General features: G+C 44.0%; 1 protein-coding gene and 1 long non-coding RNA gene across 3 annotated transcripts in view; one reads left to right on the forward strand and one right to left on the reverse strand.

The window, feature by feature from the left end:
• The window catches only part of LOC127486179 (zinc finger protein 585A-like), a 47,473-nt gene extending 34,516 nt beyond the window's left edge, over window positions 1-12,957 (reverse strand). The window contains exon 1 of the mRNA XM_070067819.1: window positions 12,643-12,957. The gene's annotated coding sequence lies outside the window, so the exon portion shown is untranslated. The remainder of the gene's footprint in view (window positions 1-12,642) is intronic.
• LOC127487728 (uncharacterized) lies at window positions 1,760-5,013 on the forward strand. Of its 2 annotated transcripts, XR_007914813.2 has the most exons (3): window positions 1,760-2,943; window positions 4,167-4,371; window positions 4,869-5,013. It is a non-coding gene; the product is annotated as an uncharacterized lncRNA (long non-coding RNA). The 2 variants fall into 2 exon arrangements; XR_011386037.1 differs by lacking the exon at window positions 4,167-4,371.
• Window positions 12,958-26,783: the final 13,826 nt, after the last annotated feature.

Raw genomic sequence — 26,783 nt, forward strand, 5'->3', positions numbered from 1 at the left:
AAACATACTAAAACATCTTTTGTTTGTGTGAATTTAATTACAGTACCTTAAGTTAGCATTCTCCATCCCAAAGGTTATTAAAAGTTTTGAAAGGGAGATAAACTCCATGAGGTTGGTAGATTTTCTGTTCTAAATTCTTCACGTACTTGGGGCTGGTGATGTGGTGCAGAGGTTAATCCTCTGCTTGTGGTGCCGGCATCCTGTATGGGTGCTGGTTCTAGTCCCGGCTGCCCCTCTTCCAGTCCAGTTCTCTGCTATGGCCTGGGAAAGCAGTGGAAGATGGCCAAGTGCTTGGGCCCCTGCACCTGCATAGGAGACCAGGAAGAAGCAGCTGGCTCCTGGCTTTAGATCCATGTAGATCTGGCCATTGCAGCCATCTGGGGAGTGAACCAATGGAAGGAAGACCTTTCTCTCTGTCTCTCCCTCTCTCTGTCTGTAATTCTACCTCTCAAATAAATAAATAAAATCTTAAAAAATATATTCTTTATATATTCATATCACTTACAACCTCTTATTTTAGAAAAATGAGGGTTAGCCGGCGCTGTGGCTCACTACGCTAATCCTCTGCCTAGCGGTGCCGGCACACCGGGTTCTAGCCCCGGTCGGGGCGCCGGATTCTGTCCCGGTTGCCCCTCTTCCAGGCCAGCTCTCTGCTGTGGCCAGGGAGTGCAGTGGAGGATGGCCCAGGTGCTTGGGCCCTGCACTCCATGGGAGACCAGGAAAAGCACCTGGCTCCTGGCTCCTGCCATCAGATCAGTGCGGTGCGCCGGCAGCAGCACGCTGGCCGTGGCGGCCATTGGAGGGTGAACCAATGGCAAAAGGAAGACCTTTCTCTCTGTCTCTCTCTCACTGTCCACTCTGCCTGTCAAAAAAAAAAAAATTAATTAATTAATTAAAAAAAAAAAGAAAAATGAGGGTTAATGGTTTATGACTTCTGCTAGTCTGTGATTGTTACAAAGTAAAACTTCTAGTTAAGGTATGAATTTGTAAATTCCTTATCAGCAATCAAATTATTATAACAAAAATTGTCATACTGAGTTAATAGTCTTTAAATAAATACAAATTAGGAGAATATTTAGCAACTTAAAAACACCTGGCTATCAAAATTATTCAGATGCAGACAAGATAAGACTCCTTGTCGGGTAACCACATGCTCAATATCTGGTTTTTTTATTTCCATGTCACTGTCACAGGCTGAACAGCAACAGAACACAGTATGAGAATGATGAGCATACCTCTAATTCTAGAGACAAATGTGCCCTGTCAGGACTTCATTGGCCTAACTCATCAAAAGACTCAGGAATAAATGTTTCTGTTTTCAAGAGAATTGTGGGGCCAGTGCGATGGCACAGTAGGTTAATCTTCCACCTGTGGCACTGGCATCCCATATAGGCACTGGTTCTGGTCCCAGCTACTCCTCTTTCACTACAGCTCTCTGCTATGGCCTGGGAAAGCAGTAAAATGTGGCCCAAGTGCTTGGGCCCCTGCACCCATGGGCAACTAGGAAGAAGCACCTGGCTCCTGGCATTGGATCAAGCAACTCTGGCTGTTGTGGCAATTTGGGGAGTGAACCAATGGATGGAAGACCTTTCTGTCTGTCTCTACCTCTCACTGTCTGTAACTCTGCCTCTCAAAGAAATAAATAAAATCCTTCAAGAAGTCTGTTAAAGTGAATTACAACCACCATTGTAGGTTTCCTTTCACAACTTCAAGTGGACATAACTCATAAAATAAAATAAATCATAGGCTGATGCCATGGCTCACTTGGCTAATCCTTCACTTGTGGCACCAGCACCCTGGGTTCTAGTCCCAGTTGGGGTGCCGGGTACTAGTCCCATTTGCTCCTCTTCCTGGGCCCAGGAGGGCAGTGGAGTGTGGCCCAAGTGCTTGGTTCTCTGCACCTGCACAGGATAACTGGAGGAAGTACTTGACTCTGGGCTTCGGATAGGCAGAGCACTGTCTGTAGTGGCCATTAGGGGAGTGAACCAACGGAAGGAAGACCTTTCTCTCTGTCTCTCTCTCACTGTCTATAACTCTGTCAAATATAAATAAATAAACAAACAAATAAATAAATAAATCATAGTTTCATATACACTAAAGCTTAGACAATTGGTACCAATGAATAGCTTCTTTCATAGTCTCTCTTTATAAATAATTAATAAACCAATTATTTTCTTCCTACTCTGCAAAATCAGTCAATGTAGTTGATTTCGAATTTAGTTTCCAAATCACCCAGAAATGCACAATGTTAATGCTTTTGCAGCTTTATAAGAGCATAAAATAATAGCAATTTTTAATTCTTGTACTTTTTAACATTAGAGAGTTCTAAGACATTAAATGGCATTTTTTTCTAACCCATGTAAGACTAACAATGTGCAGAAAAAATTGAGGATTTTTGTTATGCAGATAAATAATTGTGCTTTGCCTAGAATCATGCTTCAACTGTGGTTATTTTTCCTCTCCACTGAAGCCAGGAAGAAGAAATTCCTGTGAAACTAATGAAATGCCCCTGATGTTCTTAAATGATTACTTTTTGGACAGGAACTTCCAAGAAACAACATCACAGTCATAGTGAGCTTTTTCTGTGGTTGGAATCTTCTCTTTGCTTCCAGGAGACTAAGGAAAGCCACCTGGAGATCTCAGGGGAAGGCCATGTGGAAATGAAGAGGCATGCATCTCCTCTGGAAGCAGTTGTGTCTGTGAAATTTTTTGCTCATGGCAAATTTGACAGGTCTCTATCCATTGATAAAGATGAGACTCATCATAAAAATTAGTAGTAATACAGAAAAAAAATCATTGAAATCACATTTTTTTCTGCCACAGGCAAGTGGAACAGCATCTCTCACAGTAAAACAGACTGTAAAGAGTCTATCCAATATGTCTGGCTCTCCTCACATTCTAAGGAAAGACCTCAGAGAACTTCCAGCTGCCTCTTCCAGAAAGGTAAGTCAATAAATAAATTATTAATAAAAAGAAAAAGGAGGTAACTTTTTTTTCCATATTTCTGGATAGGATTCCTGTCTTTGAATCACTATCTCATGTTTTTTATTCATTTTTCCTTCTTTGGAATTGGAGTAGGAGTAGGCAAAAACATGCATGAAAGAAGGGGGAAAAATCTTAAAGTACTAGATTGTAAAGTAGGAGCAAATGGACAGGAAGGCTGGAGGTGAAGGGGTAAAGACTAGGTTAGGGAAAAAAAGCCAGCTTATTAAATCCTTAAAAAGAGAAAGGAAGAAAGGAGGGGGAAATAGAAAAGTATGGTAATGTTCTTCTGGAATTACAATCTTATACAATCTGTTCTCTTTGTATTAATAAAAATAAAAATGTTTAACAATTGAAAGTTCATTCCTTTATTGCATCACTACTGCCTCATTCCAACACTCTATGAAAGCAGAATCCAAAGGCAGGCATGGGTTGCAGGGTGGAAGTGACAGTGCTAGCCCTATTTCTCTAATGTCAACCTCTGCACCCCAACTTCTGATCCAACAAAATTCTATACAGTACCCAGAATCAGCTTCATAAAATAAACCACTTAGGGCAAAAGCTCAGAAAAAATCAATGTCCCCATTATTCTTTGCCTATGAAGTACTCATAAAAATTAGCATGCTGCTAAAGAAAATGAGATTGTGGCCCAGCTATGTATAAAGAACATAGGGATGCAAAGTCAAGAGGCAGTTTGGTGTTTTATGAGCACCCAAAGTGAACTGCAGATGATGGAAGGGGATGCATTACAGAATGGGAGCTGAGTAGGCAGCCCAGCCAGTAGTGACCACCAAGCCTTTAACCTGAGATTTGTGAGTATTTGTGAAGTGTACAAATGAGTTCTAGCTATAACAACAGTAATTACTTTTTCCTTAGGACACAAGGCAAAACACACTTTTTCCAATGTTTATCTGTTTTTCATTTTATTTGAAAGGTAGAGGGAGATGGAGAGGGAGAGAGATTTCTTCCATTTTCTGGTACACACCCAAATGCTCACAACAGCAGGCAATGTTCAGCCTGAAGCCAGGATCCCAAAACTCCAGGCAGGCCTGGATGAGATCAGTTGATTCTGAGGACACACAGTCTTCAATGACACCTGTCTTTATAAAGACACATCTCAATACAAAATAAAACTCCCTACTCAGGACTTTTGAGATCCAAGAGAAAACTCAAATATTTTGCAGATGAGTGCAAAACAGAAATCTGGAGACTTCTGTGAGCCAACAAGTTCCCTGTCTATCTGAGAATCAGCCTGGTCACCAAGGAGATCAAGGGAAGAGAACCAAGCAAAGCCACTTGGGACCTGTTCCCAGAGTCTTATCTCTTGAGTGAGCATAAAGGCAGCCCAGTCATTGGGCATTGGCAGTTTTGGACCACCTTAATCCTGAAGTGAGTACACAAACTAGTCAACTCCAATTTGGGCTGAGTTATCAGACTGGCAGTCTGGACAAAGATTGTCACCCATTAAGGAATCTGGACACAGGAATGGCCAAAAAAGAACCATCAGGAGATGCGCACAATAGGAGTCAGAGTACTAAGTGTATAATAAATGCACAGATCCCAGACCAAGGCAACAGGCAATGCCAACCTTCTCTTTTGTTGCAAAATTTGCTTATTTTATCTTAAAGGCCTTGAGAAACAGATCTGTCGACATCTCATGTGTAAGACAAACATGCATCATTCATAATTGGCCTATAAATATTAGCATTCTTGCCCTGATCAATAAGCCTCAGGAACTAGCTCAGGGAGGGGCAAGGAAAGGGAATCACTTCTGTCTCATTTCTAGGGAAGTACACATCCTCCATGAACTGCTTCTTACAAAATATTTCTCTAATTATCCAGGAGAAATACATCAACTCTGAAAAGGCTACTTTTTTTTTCCATAGAGCGCAACACCTGTCTTGGGAATCACCTGTGATGCCAGGTAGATGGATAAGAAAGCCAATTGGAATCATCTACTAGAAGACAAGATACTTTACCCAAATCACTATATTTCACTCTACAGAAAAATGCAAACTGAATCACAAAGAACTCCAGTCGATCAATCCCCTGGTTTAAGCAAAGGGCTTATTTGCATTACTCCAGATATGCAGGCCTCTCTTTCTATTGTACTCTCATGTGGACTATCTGCATAGGGATACAGAGTGAGGGGGAGGCTGCAGCAGTAAAAATGGTCAATGTTTCAACTATGAAACTGATTTTTAATTGTCTCAAATTCAGTCAAAAATTCTGCTCTAAGCAAGACACACATAAAGCCAAGCTCATCCCTTTCTCAACAAAAATTTAATGCTAACTGCATATTTAGGAGTGTACTATTGCATTTAATTCCAGTACTTCTCTACATCTTATTTTTTAAGATTTTATTTATTTGAGAGCTCAAATTATAGACAGTGAGAGGAAGAGACAGAGATAAAAGTCTTCCATCTGCTGGTTCATTCCCCAAATGACTATAACAGAGGGAGCTGCACTGATCTGAAACCAGGAGCCAGGAGCTTCTCTGTTCCCCCTTGGGTACAGGGACCTAAGCACTTGAGCCATCTTCTACTACTTTCCCATGTCATAGCAGAGAGCTGGATCAGAAGAGGAGAATCTGGGACTAGAATGGTGCCCATATAGGATGCCAGTGCCACAGGCAGAGGATTAAACTACAAAGCCACAGTACCAGCCCCTCTACATCTTATAAGCACATCTTATCTGTAAGAAGAAAACTGAAAAGTGAGTCCAGTATATCACAAATCATGTTAGAAATTATCTCTAATTAACAAGAAAAAAAAAAAAAAAAAGGAAAACCCTATAATGGAAACCTGCACAAATGACCTGTGTCCTATTACTTTATCCTTTGGAATACTTTTCAAGATTTCTTCTGGCCTTCCCATCTTCCCTTGTTCCTCATACCCTTTCAATATCACTGCCTCTCTGTCCCTGCAGCTCTCTCCCTTTGGAAGCAGTCTTGTGGACTGTCAATCACTATTTCAAAATGTATTGTAGGAAGGGCCTGAATGGCCTTCTACTGTCCCTTAAATATTTCCATAAAACAGATGATAGAGGGGCTGGTACTGTGTCCCAGCAGGGAAAGCTGCTGCCTGCACTACTGGCATCCCATGTGGGTGCTGCTTTGAGTCTCAGCTGCTCCATTTCTGATCCAGCTCTCTTCTAAGGTCTGGGGAAGCAGTAGAAGATGACCCAAGACCTTGGGCCCCTGTACCCATGTGGGATAACTGGAAGAGTCTCCCGGCTCTTGGCTTCAGTTCAGGGTAGCTCCAGCCATTGCAGCCATCTGGGAGTAAACCAGAAGATGGAAGGCCTTTCTCCCTCTCTCTTTCTGCCTCTGCTTCTCTCTAATTCTCTTTCAAATAATAATAATAATAATAATAATAATAATAAACAGACAGTAGAGCATAGTGGGAAAGCCATTGCCTGTGATGCTGGTATTCCATATTGTGCATGAGTTCATGTCCCAGCTGTGCCTAGGAAAGCTACAAAGTTTGGTGCTTATGCTCCTACTCCCACATGGGAAATGTGGAAGAAGATACTGGCTCCTGACTTTAATCCAGTTTCAACCCCAGGTTCTGTGGCCATTAGGGGTGTGAAACAGTGGATAAATAATTTACATCTCTCCTTCTCTCTTTGTAACTCTGCCTTTCAAATAAATAAATACTTTTAATTTTTTAAAAAATTTAACACATGGCCCTAAATATTCTGACTCATCTTGACATGTAACAAGAGCCAAGAAAGTTGCTGCTGACTTTATGTAGTGCCTCCTCAATCCATTCTATAAGAAAAAAAATATGTATTTCTTTTGCTATCCAAGCACTCAAATCCAAAAGAAATAATACTACCCAGTACAGCTCTCTTTAAGGCTGCTCCTGCACTGAAGAAAAGTAAAGGAGCAAGGGGCCCAAGCCCTGTGTGGCAGGCTGGCAGTCTCCTCCTCACTCTGCATCTGAATTTCTGGTTAGAGATGGAGACAAAGGCAACTCCAGATACTGCAGTGGTACACAAACAGCCTCAATCACAGACATGCCTTGTGTGTGTGCAACAGAAGGAGAGCACAGAGCACTATGTAAGGAAGGAATACAATGAACAAAAAGGAAAGGATGTGAATGGACATAGCAAAGAATTTCCCCACTCTGCTGATCATGATCTCAAGGATGTCCAGGCCAGAATTCCATTTCACTTTGGAAAACCCACTCCTTGAAGTTTTCTCCACCTAGGTGTATTCTTCTTTGAGGAATCTATCCTCCTGTAAGAGAGGGCACCACCACAAATTGAAAACCAGTCAAAAAGCAGAGTGATGGCTTTAATTCTCAGAGGTGAATGGATAACCATATCTATGAATTCTGCCTTGAAGAATAAGCTTCCTTCTGCTCTAGGAATCTCATGTAGGTTTGGGCTAAAATGAGAAACACAGAGACCAGCTGGGTCTGTTAGGTGAGAAGGAAGGAAGCTTGATTTCCAGTTGTTACTTGCAGCATGTTAGTTTTGAGAGGATTTCATTTTCTACTTCTACTTGAAGAAATGGAAAGGTAGAATCAGTGCCAACCTAACACATGGCAGCTTTAGCCACTGATGACATCACAGCTTGCTACCCAAAAGTGGCAGCCAAAATAAACTCAACAAATGAGAACCAAAATAAAATAGAAGAGTCTAACATAATACCAACAGTTGTTCAGCAGATATTACCCAGATCTTGACACACAAGTCACCAGGATAAAGGGTGGGACTGGCTTTGTGGCACAGTGGATTAAGCCACCACCAAATAAAATGCTGGGATCCAATATGTGTGTCCACCCTTTAAAAAAGATTTATTTATTTGAAAGTCAGAGTTTTGGGGGCCAGTGCTGTGGCACAGCTGGTTGAGACACTGGCCTGCATCCCATATGGTCACCAGTTTGGGTCTTGGCTGTCCCACTTCCAATCCAGCTGCCTGTTAATGTGCTTGGGAAAGTGGCACAGTATGGCCCAAGTCTGTGGTCCCCTATATCCATGTGGGAGATCCAGAAGAAGCTCCTGGCTCCTGGCTTCAGATCAGCTCAGATTTGGCCACTGTGGCCATTTGGGGAGTGAAACAACAGACTGAAGACCTCTCTATCTGTCTCTATCTCTATCAGTAACTCTGTCAAATAAATAAAATAAATCTTAAAAAAAATGTCAGAGTTATGGAGAGGAGGGAGAGTCAGATGGGATGCCATTGTGGACTAGCAGGTAAAGCTGCTGCCTGCAGTGCTGCCATCTGGTATAGGCACCAGTTCATGTCCTGGCTGCTCCACTTCTAATCCAGTTCTCTATTAGTGGCCCTGGAAAAGTAGAAGATGGTCCAATACCTGGGTCCTTGACACCCAAGTGGGAGACCTGGATGAAGCTCTTGGTGCCTGGCTTGGGCCTGGCCCAGTCTTGGCCATTGCAGCCATCTAGGAAGTAGACCAGCAGATGGAAAATCTCTTTCTCATTCTCTCCCTTTTTCTATCTCTGCCTTGCAAATAAATAAATAAATGCTAAAAAGAGAGAAATCTTCCATCTGAGATGGCTGCCATGGCCAGGGCTGAAGCACACAGAAACCAGGAGCCAGGCACTTCATCTGGGTCTCCCACATGGGTTACAATGGCCCCAACACTTGAGTCATCCGCTGCTGCTTTTCCCAAACCATCAGCAGGGAGCTAAGTTAGAAGTGGAGCAACTGGGACATGAACGGCTGCTCATCTGGGAAGCTGGCATTGCAGATGGTGGCTTTCCCCATTGTGCCACAATGCCAGCCTCATGAGTGCCAGTTTGAGTCACAGCTGTTCCACTTCTGATCCAGCTCCCTGCTAATGCAACTAGGGAAGCAGAAACAGATGGCACAAGTACTTGGGTCCTTGCACCAACATGGGACACTGGGTTGGACTTCCAGGCTGGGCCAGCATTATTCATTGCAGTCCCTTGAGTGAACCAGCAGATGCAAGATCCCCATCCTTCTGTCTCTGCCTCTTTCTCTGTAACTCTGCCTTTAAAATAAAATTTTTAAATCTTAATAAAATAAAGAGAAAGGGTGAGAGAGTAGCCACACTAAAGTAAGAGAGCAAAGCTACAGTTGTGCTGTCCCTCAGCAGCCTTCTGCCTTAAGTGGCAAATCTCCAGCTTACAGATACTGACATAAAAGACACATTCACAACACATTTCAAAACAAGAGATGAGAGGTTTACAAGGCATATTGATTTCATGATGAATTTCATTCATTAGGTACACTGGGTTTAGATATATGCCTTTTGTGCAGCCAAGTTAACCCAGGGTCTAATTCAAAGAGACGTACTGAGGAAGATGTGCTGCCAGGGGAGAGAGCTACAATGTCCCACTGCTCTTCTAACATCATAAAGAGAAGGAAAATAAATGGCGTAGCGTCTCAATAGGCTAATCCTCCTCCTTGTGGCGCTGGCACACAAGGTTCTAGTCCCGGTCGGGGTGCTGGATTCTGTCCCGGTTGCCCCTCTTCCAGGCCAGCCCTCTGCTATGGCCCGGGAGTGCAGTGGAGGATGGCCCAGGTGCTTGGGCCCTGCACCCCATGGGAGACCAGGAGAAGCACCTGCCTCCTGCCTTTGGATCAGCACGGTGCACTGGCCGTGGTGGCCATTGGAGGGTGAACCAATGGCAAAGAAAGACCTTTCTCTCTATCTCTCTCTCTCACTGTCCACTCTGCCTGTTAAAAAAAAAAAGAGAGAGAGAGAGAGAGAAGGAAAAGTGCTACTCACGTCCATGGTTATAAGGAGGACAGAAGCACAAACATTTCAGAAAGGGGGAGCAAATTACAAATATAGTTATTTTAAGAAAATAAAAGGAAGTAAATTTCAGAATTCTCACAGTGATCCAGGAAAATTGCCCTGCCTACCCATAGACCAAATGTTTCAAAACACATTTTCTGATTAAATTCTGAAGATTACAGGACTCAGCACTCTGGGTGTTCAGATGCCAAATTAAGTTCTAGTTTCCACTACGGGCAGATGTAGCCAATCACTCAGATCATGAGAAAAACTTTTCCATAAGAAGGAACATGAAATATTCAGTCACACAGAATAACTGTGCTTAGTGTTCAAAGTGAACCCCAAGATAAGCACCCAGAAAACCTGTTAGGTCTTGGGGCCAGCTCCATGGTATAGCATGTAAAAATTTATTTATTTATTTAAAAGGCAGAGTTACAGAGAGGCAGAGGCACAGAGAGAGGTCTTTCATGTACTGATTCACTCCCCAAATGGCTGCAATGGCCAGAGATGGATCTATCTGAAGCCAGGAGCCAGAAGCTTCTGTCAGGTCTCCCATGGAGTGCAGAACCCAAGAACTTGGGCCATCTTCCACTGCTTTCACAGGATCTCAAACAAGCACCCATACGGGATGCCAGCACTGTAGGTGGCAGCCTCACCTGCCATGCCCCAGTGCCAGCCCTCAAAATAAACCTATTTTTAAAAGCATTTTAACTGAGGGATGGGAGAGAGTTTGTTTATCCAAAGCAAGGATAACATAACATAACTATTACACAGAAGAAGTGAAAACTTCATTACACTGAAAGTTAGTCTATACCAATAGTTTTCAGGGCCACATTTCTCTTTTTTTAAAAGATGTTTTATTTATTTATTTGAGAGGTAGAATTACAGATATTGAGATGGATAGACAGACATGAAGGTCTTCCTTCTGCTGGTTCATTCCCCAGTTGGTCAAAATGGCCAGAAGAGCTACACTGTTCTAAAGCCAGGAGCCAGGAGCTTCTTCTGGGTCTCCCACATGGGTGCAGAGGCCCAAGCACTTGGGCCATCTTCTACTGCCTTCCCAGGCCATAGCAGTGAGCTGGATCAGAGGAGGAGCTGGGACTCGAACTGGTGCCCATATGGGATGCTGGCACCACAGGCAGAGGATTAAACTACTGAGCCACAGTGCCAGCCCAAAGCCACATCGTTTACCGTACTGTGTGGGCATCTCTGTGAGGGGAAGAGGGGCACATTTTCTCTTTTCTTCCTTACCCATCTTCACATTAACACCTGTACAAAGGCTTCCACAGAGCAGTCATTTTGAAAATCTATCACTATTATCCTCCCATGTTGAAAATGTCATGGGGTTAAACACAGAACCCAGAATAAGAAAAGTAACTTGAAGTTGGTGTTGTGGCTGAGTGGGTAAAAGCATACGGGTGCTGGTTCAAGACCTGGCTGCTCCACTTCTGATCCAGCTCTCTGTTATGGCCTGGAAAAGCAGTGGAAGATGACCCAAGTGCTTGGTCCCCTGTACCTGTGTGGGAGACCTGGAAGAAGGTCCTGGCTTCTGGCTTCAGATCTATGCAGTTCTGGCCATTGTGACCATCTGGGGAGTAAACCAGCAGATGGGAGCTCTCTCTCTCTCTCTGTGTGTGTGTGTGTGTGTGTGTCTTTGCCTCTCTGTAACTCTGCCGTTCAAATAAATAAATAAATTTTTTTTAAAAAAAAGTAACTGACCAGCGCCATGGCTCACTTGGTTAATCCTCTGCCTGCAGTGCTGGCATCCATATGCACACCAGATTCTGTCCCATTTGCTCCTCTTCCAGTCCAGTTCTCTGCTGTGGCCCAAGTGCTTGGGCCCCTGCACCCATGTGGGAGACCAGGAGGAAGCACCTGGTTCCTGGCTTCGGATCAGCACAGTGCGCCAGCCATAGTGGCCATTTGGGGGATGAACCACCGGAAGGAAGACCTTCCTCTCTAACTCTGCCTGTCAAATTAAAAAAAAAAAAAAACTGGCCCCCTAATTAAAACCCTATGGACTGTAAGATAATCAGCTTGGTGGAGCATTGAGTGACTGTAAAGAACTAGACAAGAAAAATTGATACTTTTCTGTATTTATGTTTTCGTAGCTCTCCACTATGAAAATCCAGATTGAAGTAGCTCATTATTAACTCACACGGTAGACTTGCATTAATTTCAGTTCACTTCTCACTTTGCAAAGGGATTAGCAGCAGGTAATAAAAGTTCACATCCCTAATAACATGAGAAGAAAGAAGGGTTGAAGACAGAAATCGACATGCAGGAAAATAAATCACATTTCCATGGCCTCAAGCTCCAGATTGAAAAAGAGTCTGTTAATTAAACACGGAGGAGTGATCAATCCACAAAGCTACTGCACAAGCTTCACGTGCTGCTGGGAAAGTCAGCCAAACACATAATGCCCCAGTAGTCAGATGTGTCCGTGGGGTCCAGCATGGGGGCCAGGAGCCAGAGCCTACTCTGATTTTCTGTCTCCACCTCTCCACTGCCTCAGGCTCAGGCTGAGGGCCGCTGAGCCCCACCCAGCTGGAACTACCAGGGGATATAGCCAGAGGCCAGCCACAAGGCATTCTCTGACCCACCCAAAGTGAGAACTGGGCTTATTTAAATATAGGGAAAGGGACTCCTTCCTTAGGCGTGCTCTCAACTGCCCTGCTTGTGCCGTTCCTCATCCAGTGTACTTTAAGGAGAATTTGAGCGAGGCAGCCCATGGCACTGGCCAAGCATCGGGAGACTGGGAAGCGGTGGCGGGAAACACAACACCTGGGCCCCAGGCTTGACTCTGCCGGAGAAGCTCCCAGGATCACTGAGAAGCAAGTGATCGAGGTCTGGGAGCCGCCACCTGCCATCGCACCCTCCCTTCTCCCACACACGCATAGATGCCCCTCCTGTTCTCCATACTTGCCGTGGAAAATCTCGGGAGCACGTCCCCTTTCTTCAGGACACCTGGAGAGCAAAGCAGAGAGTGTGGGACAGGAGAAGTCGCTGGAACTTGGGGCCCACGGTGGCAGATGCAGAGGCACAGAAGCAGTGGGCGGCAGGTCTGAGGTGTGTGCTCCCGAACCGCCGGAAATTGCACTTGCAAAGCAAGACTCCCCAGTGAATGTGGGAGAAGGAGCAACGCGGCCTCTCAGGGCCCTCTCTGATCAGTAAATCAACTTCTGTTCCCAGCCCCGAGCCACAGGGAAAAGCACGCATGCGCACGTTCTCCCACATGCACACGCACAGGCAGGAAACGTTAGAGCACTGGGTGACTCTGGGAAATGGAGTCCAGGCCAGAGCATTCCTAGATAGACTTACTGGCCCTCTCCTAGGACTTCAGTGTGGGGTGGGTGGAGACAGGCTGGGAACCAGAGGGTGTTTGCTTTTGTTTACATCCCTCCTTCCCTTCCTTCCCACCCCAGATCTCGAGGATCAGCTGCTGTTCATCCTTTCTTGAACAAAATCTTAAGAACTGACAGCCACTGCTGCTGAGTCCCAAATCCCAGTTCCCTCACACACGCTGTTTCCCTCAGGAAAATCCCCTGCTGCTTTATTCCTGGACAGCTTCTCTCAAATAATGAATGACAAGGATTTCAATGTAACTCTCAGCACAGGTGTACACGGCATAGTTTAACATCTAGATTTGAGAATACAATTTTTATTTGTGTCTTTTATTTGTGGTTCTTTTCAAAGCATTTTACACCACCATCTAATTCACCAAGTACAAAAAAAAAAAAAAGAGAGAGAGAGAGAACTGGATACAGGACTAACATTGCCAAGTATCTTCTAGGGGCCAGATTAACAGAGTAAATGCCTTACATTGTATCAATTATACCTTAGGTTAATTCTGGAGACCGTATTCTCAATTCACAAAGAGAAAGCTGAGGTGGAAAGAGATTAGAATTGAATTTTCCCATGGAAGTATGGTAAAAAAGTCTAGCTTAAAGGCTGACCAATGTGAAATATTGGTTTAAGAAGTCTTTCAGGATCAGCACTGTGGCATAGTGGGCTAAGCCTCCGCCTTCAGCACCGACATTCTATACGGGGGCTAGTTCAAGTCCCTGCTGCTCCACTTCCAATACAGCTTTCTGCTGTAGCCTGGGAAAGCAGTAGAAGATGGCCCAAATGCCTGGGACCCTGCATCCACAACAGAGACCCAGAATTTCCTGGCTCCTGGCTTTGGATCAGCTTAACTATGGCTATTGCAGCCATTTGGGGAGTGAACAAGTGGATGGAAGACCTCTCTCTCTCTCTCTCTCTCTCTCTCTCTCTCTCTGCCTCTGCCTCTCTGTAATTCTACCTTTCAAATAAAAAAAAATCTTCTTTAAAAAAAGAAATATTTCTTTTATCTTGGGGCTCAGTTTCTAAAACCCCAGATTTCTCATCTCTAAAATAAAAAGTGAGGGAGAAGAAGAGTATCTGCAATCCTAATCTTCACTGTAGAGAAACACATAGGATTATAATTTATCTAAAAAAGAAAGGAGGTTCAAAGTTGCTTTTGCTGTATGGTTATTTTTCTCATGCTTAATATCAAGATAGCATATAAATATTATGCATTCTTAGGTATATGTGTGGTGTTTGATTTTTAAGATTTTAAGTAGAAATGTAAATGGAAGCAGGATGACATGGAGTTCTGTTTGTGATTACTTCTGTCAATTATAATTCATGGGATTAGAATTGCTGGATTAGGAATGCTTAAATGTATCCATTCATTTCACACTAATGTTTATTATGTCAGGCAATATTCTTTGTGTAGACTGCTTTTTCTTGCCAGATTGAAATTCAGGAGGGCAAGAAACATGTTTGCTTTGACATTGAAACTCAGCATCTTGATAGAGTCATTCTTTTAGTTGAATGAATAAATGAGGCTATAAAAATTAAACAAATATAATTTCTGACCCCCAATAACTACCTAGTTGAAGAGACAATGAAATAGATATCTATTTGATAACACACACAATTAGATGAATGTATAATTTGGTGCTCAGAGACAACTTTGATAATAAAAGAGACATATTGATAATGACACAGGGTTGAAATGTATAAACAGAAACCATCCAGGGCCAAGCAGGTTAAATGTTCACCCTAGCTTTGTAAGGCATTCCATTCATTATTTAGTAAGCATTTACTGAGCATTCTTTTGTGTGGTGTGTTGAAAGAACTACCAGCCACATGATTTTCTTAGTTATTGGAGTAAGAGAACCTGAGCAATCAGAAAAATATTTGGATGAACTAAGAGGCTTTACACAAAGGTAAGAAAAACAAAAAGCAGAGAAGTCAATTAAAAAGTATATCAAAGGAAATTCCATAGAATCTAAACCAAGGTATGGTGGTAGCGGGAATGAAGAAGAGGCAACAGATTACAGGGAGATCCAAAAGGCAGAAACAACAGGATTTCAGTGGTAGATGAAGGCAGGAGGGAACTCATGTGTAAATCTTCATTTGGATTTTATTATTAAATGGACAAGGAGTTCTCAGTACATTCATGTTCACCAGTAATAAAAGGCTACCTCCAACTGACTTATAAACTTCCCCTAAATCCAAGACACAATCTCATGGGTAGCTACTATCTATAAGCCTTATGTTGATCATCAAGCCAAATATTTTTAACTGCTACAATCTACAATGGTCCTCATTATGATGCAGTTACTTAGAAACTAGAAGACATAATCCATTTCTATAAGAAAGGTTTAAATAAAAAGTTAAATTCAGGGGCTGGCGCTGTGGCGCAGCAGGTTAACACCCAGGCCTGAAGTGCTGGCATCCAATATGGGCCCCTGTTCAAGACCTGGCTGCTCCACTTTCAATCCAGCTCTCTGCTATGGCCTGGGAAAGCAGTAGAGGATACTTGCTCCCTTCCATCCACATGGGAGACCTGGAGGAAGCTCCTGGCTGCTGGCTTTGAATCAGCACACTTCTGGCCATTGTGGCCAATTAGAGAGTGAACCATCAGATAGAAGACCTCTCTCTCTCTCTCCCTCTCTCTCTCTGCCTCCACTCTCTCTGAGTAACTCTGATTTTCAAATAAATAAGTAAATAAATATTTTTAAAAAGAGTAGTAATGGTCAATATTTTAAAAAGGCCGGCACCGTGGCTCAATAGGCTAATCCTCCACCTTGTGGGGCCAGCACACTGGGTTCTAGTCCTGGTCGGGGCACCGGATTCTGTCCCAGTTGCCCCTCTTCCAGGCCAGTGCTCTGCTGTGGCCAGGGAGTGCAGTGGAGGATGGCCCAAGTGCTTGGGCCCTGCACACACATGGGAGACCAGAAGCACCTGGCTCCTGGCTTCAGATCAGCACAATGCGCTGGCCACAGTGCACTGGCCGTGGCAGCCATTGGAGGGTGAACCAATGGCAAAAGGAAGACCTTTCTCTCTGTCTCTCTCTCTCACTGTCCCTCTGCCTGTCAAAAGAAAATTTATAAAAAAAAGTTAAGTTAAAAAATGCACAAAATCATATATTTCACAGCTAAATTTGGAATACCTTGCTAATTCACAATTTATAGATTCATCAGCCTTAGGTAACTAAAGCACAATTAAGCAGGAAAGATGTAAAAAAAAACAAAAAATTCCTTGGGGAGGGGCCAGCACTATGGCATAGTGGGTAAAGCTGCCACCTGCAGTGTGGCATCCCATATAGGCATTTGTTCAAGTCCTGGCTGCTCCACTTCTGATCCGGCTCTCTGCTATGGCCTGGGAAAGCAGTAGAAGATGGCCCAAGGCCTTGGGCCCCTGAACCCATGTGGGAGACCTGGAAGAGGCTTCTGGCTCCTGGCTTCAGATTGACACAGCTCCGGCCATTGCAGCCAATTGGGAATGAACAAACGGATGGAGGACCTCTCCCTCTCTTTCTTCCTCTCCTTCTCTCTCTGTGTAACTATTTCAAATAAATAAATAAATCTTTAAAAAAACAATTTCCTGGAATAGCCAAAATGCACATTATAAAGTCCAAGTAAGGTGTCTAGCCACTGGCTCACCATCATGACTCATAAAAACTCACTCTGTCCTGGCTACTCTGATATGAGTGGATGGACACAAAGCAGAAAAGAAAGCAATAGGTTTGAGCAGTGAATAAATGGAAAGGGCTAAAACAACAATGCCGCAGAGCTCTGTGTCTCCTAAATGAATGGGATATGCAGGCAGGCTGTGGGGAGCAACTTGGACTAGACTAAGTTACTGGAATTAAGACTTATTCTATGCATCTGCTCTCCCACAATATGGCGCTGAAAGGGAGTAAACAACTTCTACGCAGCTGCCTCTTGCCAACTTGACTGAGCTGCAGGCGCTGATCTTGCTCCTGATTGGAGGAGAGCAGCATGCTCGGCGTGTGGGTAGCAGAGTTGGGATTGCTGGAAGAGGACTATAAAGGAGGAGAGAGACAACATGCACCGGGAACATCTGGATAACATCTGAGCAGCCCCCGAGAGAGCCAGCCGGTGGTGTGCCGCTCCCCTGCGGAAGTGGGGAAAGTGGCAGGGGGAGCTGCCCCTCCACGGAGGTGGAGGGATCGGCAGCCAACCTGGGAAGGACCAGCAGCAAACCCGGGAAGGGCCGAGCAGACAAAAGAACAGCGCAGGGTCCTAGTGTCGTTCCTCCGCGAATGGGGGAGCAACAGCAGGCATCTCCTTAATTCCTGCCATGCTCTCAGTTGTCATAGGACCATAGAACTGAGCACAACAATCAGAGCTTTCAAGTCCAACATCCACAATTCATTTAGTGATAGTGGAGCTCTGTAGCTTTGCTTCATGAGTACAACTAAACCTCCACACTTGATATGTCCTCCTGTTAGGATCCACTGGAACTGGAGAGCATATGGGTTCAGAGGGAGTAAAGGAGTATGGTGTGTGGGTCTCATGGTGGTGCTAGCTGTGCAGAGGGAGGGGTGGAGGAGGAGAAGAGCAAGAGCCCCTAGCACTGTGGGAATGAGGAGCAGTGGAGGAAGCGAGACAGTGGTTACTTGTCTGCATTATGCCTGGTACTCTCCTGGGTATGAATGATGCAATACGAATAATGTGAATATCATGATTACCCTAAAGGTGATTTCAGTCCTGGTGGACAAATGACAAGGACATAGATAATTAAAAACAATGTGACAAAAGTTTTGGGTGCAGAATACAATCACCTACAACATTTGTGGGTGCCATGCCCATCAGGCAGGAACCACCAGGTTAAGGTCAGATCTCAGGGCTGGCATTTGGTGTAGAGGGTAAAGCCACCCCCAGCAGTGCCAGCATCCCATATGGGCACTGGTTCAATTCCCAGCTGCTCCACTTCTGATCCAGAACTATGCTGTGGACTGGGAAAGCAGATGGTACAAGCCCTTGGGCCCCTGCACCCTCATGGGAAGACCTGGAGGAATCTCCTGCCTCCTGGCTTCTGAGCAGTGCAGCTCTGGCTATTGCAGCCACCAACTGTGAAGTGAACCAGTGTATGGAAGACCTCTTCTCTCTCTGCCTCTCCTTCTATCTCTGTGTAACTCTGACTTTCAAATAAATAAATAAATCTTTTTTAAAAAAAGAGTCAGATCTCAGAGGTAGCAGAGCCCAGAAATGACACCATTGTACGAAATGAAAATAGGCAGATGGTAGGTAGAAGCTTGGTAACTAAAGCTGGGATCAGCACATGGATCTTGACTGGCAGGCTGTCAAACCAATCATTAACCTGGACAAGGCTGGGATCTCCCAACTTCTATCCTAGTGCCCATGTCTTTGCAGAGAGGCATAACCAAGAAAGAGAAAATCATCTCTGGCCTTGGCTGAGGGGACTGTGGGAGCTCCCCACATTTGAAGTCAGAATCTTTTTAACCCTGAGATTTCCTCTTTCATAGGAAGGCTCTTTTCTGACCTGGTCTTCTTAGCATAAACCTCTCAAGCCACCAGACCCCCCATAGCCCCACATCACAGGGCACATGTGAATGTGAATGGCTGAATGAACAGAATCTTGAGGTATCATGTAAATGGAAGACTCATGAATCTATTCTCACCTTATGGGTGTACTTGAAGGTGAGAAAACTGAGGCAGGGGACTTTGGTCATGTTCAAATGTTCAACCATAGAGTCCTCCTTACAAAGCAAAAAAAAAAAAAAAAAAGAAGAAAACAAAACACAGAAAATCCTGTTCACACTTCAGAAGTGCTCAGCCACCCACCCCTGAGTACATGCTCCTGGAACAATGACAAATCCCCTAAGACCAGAGTTGGGCAGGCACTGTCTTGACAGTGTAGAAAACATTTGGGGAGGGAAAGCCCTGCCCCTCTAGAGCCCATTGGTTAAAGGATCCAGCAGAAGACTCAGAGGCTTGCCACATCACACATCTGCCCACAGAGTAGGATGGTCACAGATGTGCTGTGAGCTGTGGCCTCGTGGTACTGGCTGCAGCTGTTGACACATCAGGGATGACTGGTGGCAGTGGTTTGAGCTAATCCTGCCTCTGTCTGGCCAGCACTGCAGTATGCATGGAGCGAGTCTGCTCCTGGAGTGCCTGATGAGGCCAAGGGATGTGTGTAGACCTACAGTCAGAGGAAGTATGAAGCACTGGCCTCAAGGTTGGAAAGTTGCCATAGCAATAATATTTTCAGAAGGTGATGTGGCAGGGGTAGCCCTGCAAGGCAGGGTGGACTCCTGACTACATGTCCTTCCCCTTATGCTCCTGTGAACTTAGATGAGCCTGAATTGAGTGCAACAACCTGGGTGGGTGATGCTGAGAGACCACCAGATGAGATCCTGGTTAATGTATGCAGGTTGTGGGTCATAATGACAAGTGAATGTGCAATGTTGGGTGCTGTCCCATGTGTTCACTCACATGCCTGATATGAATGAGGGTCAGACAGAGGGAGAGTGGGCATGACAGGCAGAGTGGACAGTGAGAGAGAGAGAGAGACAGAGAGAAAGGTCTTCCTTTTGCCATTGGTTCACCCTCCAATGGCTGCCGTGGCCAGCGTGCTGCAGCTGGTGCACCACGCTGATCCGATGGAAGGAGCCAGGTGCTTCTCCTGGTCTCACATGGGGTGCAGGGCCCAAGCACTTGGGCCATCCTCCACTGCACTCCCTGGCCACAGCAGAGAGCTAGCCTGGAAGAGGGGCAACTGGGACAGAATCCGGTGCCCCGACCAGGACTAGAACCCAGTGTGCTGGTGCCGCAAGGCGGAGGATTAGCCTAGTGAGCTGCGGCGCCGGCTGCGCCATGGGATTTTAAAGAAGAACCTATGAGCAAGTGAAGCAGGCTGATTTCTTACCTGGGGCTACTAGAGAAGAAGAAAGGTTTGCAGGCTAGAAAATGAGCAAAGAGACAGGAAACACAGCATTTCCTTTGCCCCTTCCCCAAGATGCACACCCAAGGTTAGCAATTGTCCTCCTCTTAAATCTGAATTGGTGGTAGTAATGATGTTGGAACTTATGAATAAAGCGCCTAATGTGGCTAATATTCTGCTTGTCTTTCCGACAAATGGCCCAACAAATATTTGCTTAAAACAAATATAGGCATGCACATAGCTTGAGACTTGACTGAGAGTTCTTGCAAAAGGTAAATACTCCTTGCTGACATGAAAGATGCTAAATGTGTGGCTCTATATTGGGGATTGGGAGTTCTGTCATTAGAGCTGGATTTTGCCATTGGTGGTGCACATCATTTTCTCTACTAGGTCTCTGACAACTCCTATGGCATTTACCCTTGCTAGACATTTCCTCAGGTTCCCAGCTGAAAGGCAGCCAATAATGAATTCAATAATGAATCCCATTATTGAAAGACTGACATCTGTGGTCTCTTTCCATGAGACCCTCAGCTGTTGGGCTGGAAGAGCAACAGCATCTCTCCACAAGAAACACTGGAGACAGGCCTGATGAGCCTGTCTGTTTTTAGCAATCAGGCTCAGAATTTATAGGTTAGGAGGGGAAGAAAAAAGCTGAGGTGGCAACAGCAATTCTATAGAGCAGAAGGGGCAACATGCCAAAAGGCCTCTAACTAATTGACTTATAGGTCACTTAGCACACATAGGCCCCTGGGCTCCTTTGTGCAACCAGCCCATGTCTGGGAGTTGCTTATCAGCTCTCTGTTTATGAACCACAAAAGCATAGCCACAAGGCTTCCAACAGGAAGAGGAGATGTTGGAAATGGGCCTGGAGCTCCTGCCACTTGCCAGCAGCCAGGCCCGGGTCCCTCCTGGGAGGCATAGTGCACCATGCCCTCTCAACCTCCTGCATGGGCAGGGCAGGCAGTCCCATGGGATCAGCCACAGAAATCTATCCAAACTGCAAAACATTGTGATTGGCTAAATTTTATTATAGAATTTATATCAGAAATTTCCCACCAAAGTCTGCTTTATTCTGACTTTGTCATACACAGTGATGGAGAAAGGACAAAAATCCTTATGCCCATGTTGACCTCTCACCTACACAACAAGCAGTCCCCTGTTTCTCTGTCTTGCTAATACAGCCTCTCCCCCCTCCACCCACCCCTGCCTTGACCAGCCATGCCCTGCCTCAACTTTTGGGCACAACACTATGTGAAAACTCTGCTATCAGCCTGATATCTCCCCCACTCCTCCCAAGCTGTCTCCCTCTATCTCAGCGCTCAGCCTCAGAGTCCAGCCTCAGCCCAAACCCCTCCCAGCTCACACTGTGACCTCAAAGAACCTTGAAATCTAGCCCAAGCTCTTCTCTATCTCAGCAGCCCTGCTTTAGCTCAGACCTCCAAGCTCCTTCCCACCACTTTGTGCTATATAAAGCAGCAGTCTGTAAGACAGGGGGTTCTCTCTTTGCTGTTTGCTGGGAACTCTCTGCCATGCATTCACCTTGGAGTGAATAAACCTGGCCTGCCTGTGGCTCCATGCTCTGTCTCCTCTTTCTTGGCACACAGCTTGTCTTGTTTTGTGGACTTGTGCATGGAGATTTAAGATTATTACCCCAATCCCCGACCATTTAAAAGCTAATTTATAAACATGGACTTGGAATGTGGCTCCATTAATGTGTGTCTGTGATCTTAGAAGTTCTTTTGGCTGCTTTTATTGGAAGGTGACTGTCAGGAAATAAACTGCTAGGAAGAGATTGATGAGATTTCCTTTGAATTCTGTGGTGCTTCATTGAAACTTGGAACACTTTGGTGATCTAAGATTAAAAGCTCATTAACAATTCTTGCTCAAAGATGCTGAAAATAATCAGCTATCTAGATCATAGACCTTGGGTAAATGTTCTCTCCAACTTGAAATTTCTTTTCTTTTCTTTTCTTTTCTTTTCTTTTCTTTTCTTTTCTTTTCTTTTTTATTTGACAGGTAGAGTTATAGACAGAGAGAGAGAGAGAGAGAGAGAGAGAGAGAGAGAAGGTCTTCCTTCTGTTGGTTCACTCCCCAAATGGCTGCAATGGCCAGAGCTGCACCAATCTGAAGCCAGGAGCCAGGTGCTTCTTCCTGGTCTCCCATGCAGGTTCAGGGGCCCAAGCACTTGGGTCATCCTCCACTGCCCAGATGCCAGTAAAACAGAGGATTAACCAAGTGAGCCACGGCGCTGGCCCATCCAACTTGGAATTTCTAAAGAAGACTTCACTTAAATGTTTTTAGCATTGATGTTTTCAGAAAGGAAATACAAAGAGCTACCCTTTTTCTTTGACTTAGCTAACTTAGTTATGGGAAGGAAGGAAAATGTGGAACCCAGTGACTGGTGATGTCTGGAGACCTAAACTCCTAATGGCTACTCCCATGATTTCCTACAGCTTTTAAATCTGAGTGAAATCAGACAAGAAACTCCAGTGTGCAAGCAAAGCACTCTGACAATCAATATGTGGCCCACAGTAGAGACTAGGGTACCTGAGGAGTCAATATAGTCATTTTTCAGCATGGTGATTGCCTTAGAGCCATGCTGAGTGTAAGAAATTCCCAATTTTTGGTCCCCCAAATCCAGAGAGGATTCCATACAGCTCATGACAAGAGAAGTTTTGACCAAACATGTGAAGCCCTTTTTGCATTCTTGACAGGATTTCTCAGGATCAAGGTTCTAAGCATTTTGACCTTGAGATTTCTAGCTGGACCCTTGGATATGTCAAAGGATAATTTTGTATTTTCTAAAAACACTTGAAATCAGTTTAACAGAAAATATTCTTAAATACAGATCTTAGGCTACTTTAGACACTAATTTCCAGAATGCTGAGGGAAATAAAAAAACTAAAAATTACATTAAACTGCTAGTAGAGGGGCCAGTGCAGTGGCACAGTGGGTTAAAGCCCTGGCTTGATGCTCCAGCATTCCATATGCGCACCAGTTTGAGTCCTGGGAGCTCCACTGTTGATCCAGCTCCCTATTCATGTTCCTGAGAAAGCAACAGAGGATGGCTCAGGTCCTTGGGCCTCTACATCCACATGGGAGACCCAGAAGAAGCTCCTGGATCCTAGCTTCAGATCAGCTCAGCTCCAACTGTTTCAGCCACTTGGGGAGTGAACCAGCAAATGCAAGTGCTCTCTCTCTCTGTGTCTCTGTCTCTCTCTGTAACTGTCTTTCAAATACATAGAATTAGTTACATCAGATTGAATTAATCATATTTATGGATTTCTATGCTTTTATTTAAATTTTTTTGGTTCTGCATTTCAGTGTTCCATCTAGATTCAGGAAGATTTCTACAATTTCTATTGGTTACTATACTTTAGTATAGTTTTGTAAATAGATGGAAATGTTTACCTTTCCACTTACTTAATTCCTCTAAAATGCAAAACTTCTTTGATTTCTTGTGGCAACGTTATTGTATGAGCTCAGTAAGAATCCATTATCAGGGCCAGCACTGTGGCATAGCAAGCAAAGTTGCTACCTGCAGTGCTGGCATCCCATGTGGGCAATGATTCAGGTCCCGACTGCTCCACTTCTGATCTGCTATGGCCTGGGAAAGCAATGGAAGATGGCTCAAGCCCTTGGGCCCCTGCACCAGTCTGGGAGAACCAGAAGAAGCTCCTGGCTTCAGATCAACCCAGCTATGACCTTTGTGGCCATCTGGAAGAGTGAACAAGCAGATGGAAGACATCTTTCTCTCTCTCTTACCTCTGCCTCTTTGTAATTCTGGCTTTCAAGTCAAAATGAATAAATTTAAAAAAAGAAGAATCTATTATCATCATACCACAATATCCTTGAAAACATTAGCATATACACAAAAATGATGCACAGAATATCTGGCATCATGAACTCCTAGCCTTACAATTAGTGAATAGAGTTGTCACTTCTTAGTGAACCCCAAAACTTGAAAATACCAGATATTGCTGTTAAAAAAGAAAATATAAGCCTGTCTTGGATTCAATTTTTAACTTTCAGAATTTTTGGATCAGACATTATACATATTTCATGTAAGTAGTTAGCACACTGTAATACTCCCTCTTTCAGATCACAACTGTTCATTGTTTTTGTTTTATTTCAAAGATTCAGTTTTTCATTTATTTGAAAGGAAGAATTACAGACAAAGAGGGAGAGACAGAGAAAGAGTCTTCCATCCATGGTATATTCCACAAATGGCTGCAATATATGGAATGGGGCAAGGCTGAAGCCAGGAATCAGGAACTTCATCTGAGTCTTCCCCATGGGTGACAGGCATCCAAGCACTTATGTCATCTTCTACTGCTTTCCCAGGTCCATTAGCATGGATTCAAATCAGAAGTGACTCAAATTGCCACTCATATGGGATGTAGGCATCAAAGATGGCAGCTGAACCACTGGGCCACAATACCAGCCCATGTTCATGGGCCTGAAAACTTTCACTGAGGTTAATAAGCATTTCCTGTGTACTTATATGATGTTAATTATGGTATTCTGCTATTCACTTGTAACCTTGTTCATTGTTTTAACATATAACTTCTGCATAGCTTACAGGCATAGATGTAACTCAATTTGTTATCTTGTTGGTTTTGTTAAACACTTTTATTTTGAACTTTGGGCCTACTGAATGGCATACTTCTGCAGAAGTATAATTCCCAGCAAAATAATCCTGGCTAGGTACTTCGGGGCGATGACTTCTGTATACAGAACAGATATATCTAAGTTTAGCAATGGAGTACAGATAAAGTTAGCCTGAAGACCACTCCTAAATCTTCATTGTTAATCAAATGTGACTAAAAACATATTTACACTGACTTCTTCTCATCAAATGTTTCTATCTTGCCATGAGTCTGCATGAAAAACCAGGTCAAATACAACTTTGCAACAAGAGACAGATGGAACATGATTGATCAGCTGTGATTTCAGAACTAGATCTTGATCACATGGAAGAAACAAAAGTCAAGATGTAATGAGTCACTGGTGTGAACTCTAAAGCAAATTAGATAAAGCAAAGAAGTTATAAAGATTTTTAATGAATGATGGATAGTAACTGGCATAAAAAGACTCTGCTAGAACTACAATCTCTAGAGTGCCCTCCCATTTTTAAAAAGAGATGAGAACTAGATATGATACTTAATAGTCTCACACCTAATGCTACATCTATATGCTATTTAAAATGATTGTCATTCTATGAGTCTGCTGTGTGGACTGCTTCCAAACTCAACATGTCTTAAAATGCAATGTCTGGCCTCATTCTAAGTCTTATTTATTTTTGCTAAATATTTATTTATTTATTTGAAAGATAGCCTTACAAAGAGAGAGAGGGAGAGACAGAGAGATCTTCCATCTGCTGGTTCACTCCCCAAATTGCTGCAACAGCCAGAGACGGGCCCACCCAAGTCAAGAACCAAGAGCTTCTTCCAGGTCTCCCAAGTGGTTGCAGGAGCCCAGGACTTGGGCCATCCTCTGCTCATTTCCCGGGTGCATTATCAAAGATGGATCAGAAGTGGAGCATCTGGGACTCAAACCCATGTCCATATGATGCTGCCAAGGCAGGCGGTGGCTTTATTCTCTACACTAAAGTGGAAGCCCCATGCACACAAGTCTTAATCAGTGACTCTTCCCAGTTTTAAACTGAAAGTTTTCAGGCAGAAAAATCACTAATTTCTCTGGTTTCATTTGAGGTACAGAAATACTAGCATGTTGCTTTTATTACTGCTGGAGAAAGGTGATGTACCTGCAAGATAAAGCTATGCAGAAACTGGCTGTGTAAACCTTCTATTTATGCAGAAGATCACTACAGCTAAACCCAGAACTAGGGAGTTTTTTCTTAAAGAAACACCTACAGCAGCTGCTGTTGTGGTATAATAGGTAAAATTGCCAACTATGACTCCAGCATCCCATATGAGTACTGATTTTAGTCTTGGCTGCTCCTCTTCCAATCCAACACTTTGCTAATGGCCTTTCAAAAGCAGTGGAAGATGACCCAAGTACTTGTGCCCCAGCTGCCCAGGCAGGAGACCATGAAGAAGCTCCTGGCTCCTGGATTTGGCATGATCAAGCCCTGGCTGATGCCGCCATCTGGGGAAGTGAAACAGCAGGTGGAAGATCTCTCCCTCTCTCTCTCTCTCTCTCTGTTAATTAATAAGTAAGCAAATAAATAAATTAAAGCAATGCCTACAACCTCCTCTCCTTTCACCCTTAAAATACCCTCACATTACCCCATAAATTTCATGAAGCACTCCAGGCTCTCAATGTTATCTGGATAATTTCTCTTCAAATGCAAAAAGAATTGGTTGACTTTTCCAAACACCTTGTATTGAAGAGACTACTCATTTTTCTTCATCTGTTCTAGACACCTTAAAAGTCAATTGACTATAGATTAATGACTTGTTCTCTATTCTGCCCCATTGCTTAATGTATCTGCTTTAATGCCAGTGATATGCTATTTTGATTAGTTAAAGAGGGGCTTGTTGGCACTGTGGTTTAGTGAGTAAAACCACCACCTGCAGTACCAGCATCCCATAAGCATGCCAGTTCAAGTACCAACTACTCCACTTATGATTCAGCTCTCTGCTATGGTCTAGGATAGCAGTGGAAGATGGCCCAAGTCCTTGGAGACCTGGAAGAAATCCTGTTTCTTGGCTTTGGATCAGCACCCTGCCACAGCCTTTGTGGCCATCTGTGGAGTGAACCAGTGGATGGAACACTTGATTCTCTGTCTCTGTCTCTCTGCAATTCTTTCAAATAAATAAATCTTTTAAAAAGTTTTGTTAAAGAATAGCATTG

This window comes from Oryctolagus cuniculus, unplaced genomic scaffold (genome assembly GCF_964237555.1).
Source record: "Oryctolagus cuniculus unplaced genomic scaffold, mOryCun1.1 SCAFFOLD_54, whole genome shotgun sequence".
Taxonomy (NCBI): Eukaryota; Metazoa; Chordata; class Mammalia; order Lagomorpha; family Leporidae; genus Oryctolagus; species Oryctolagus cuniculus.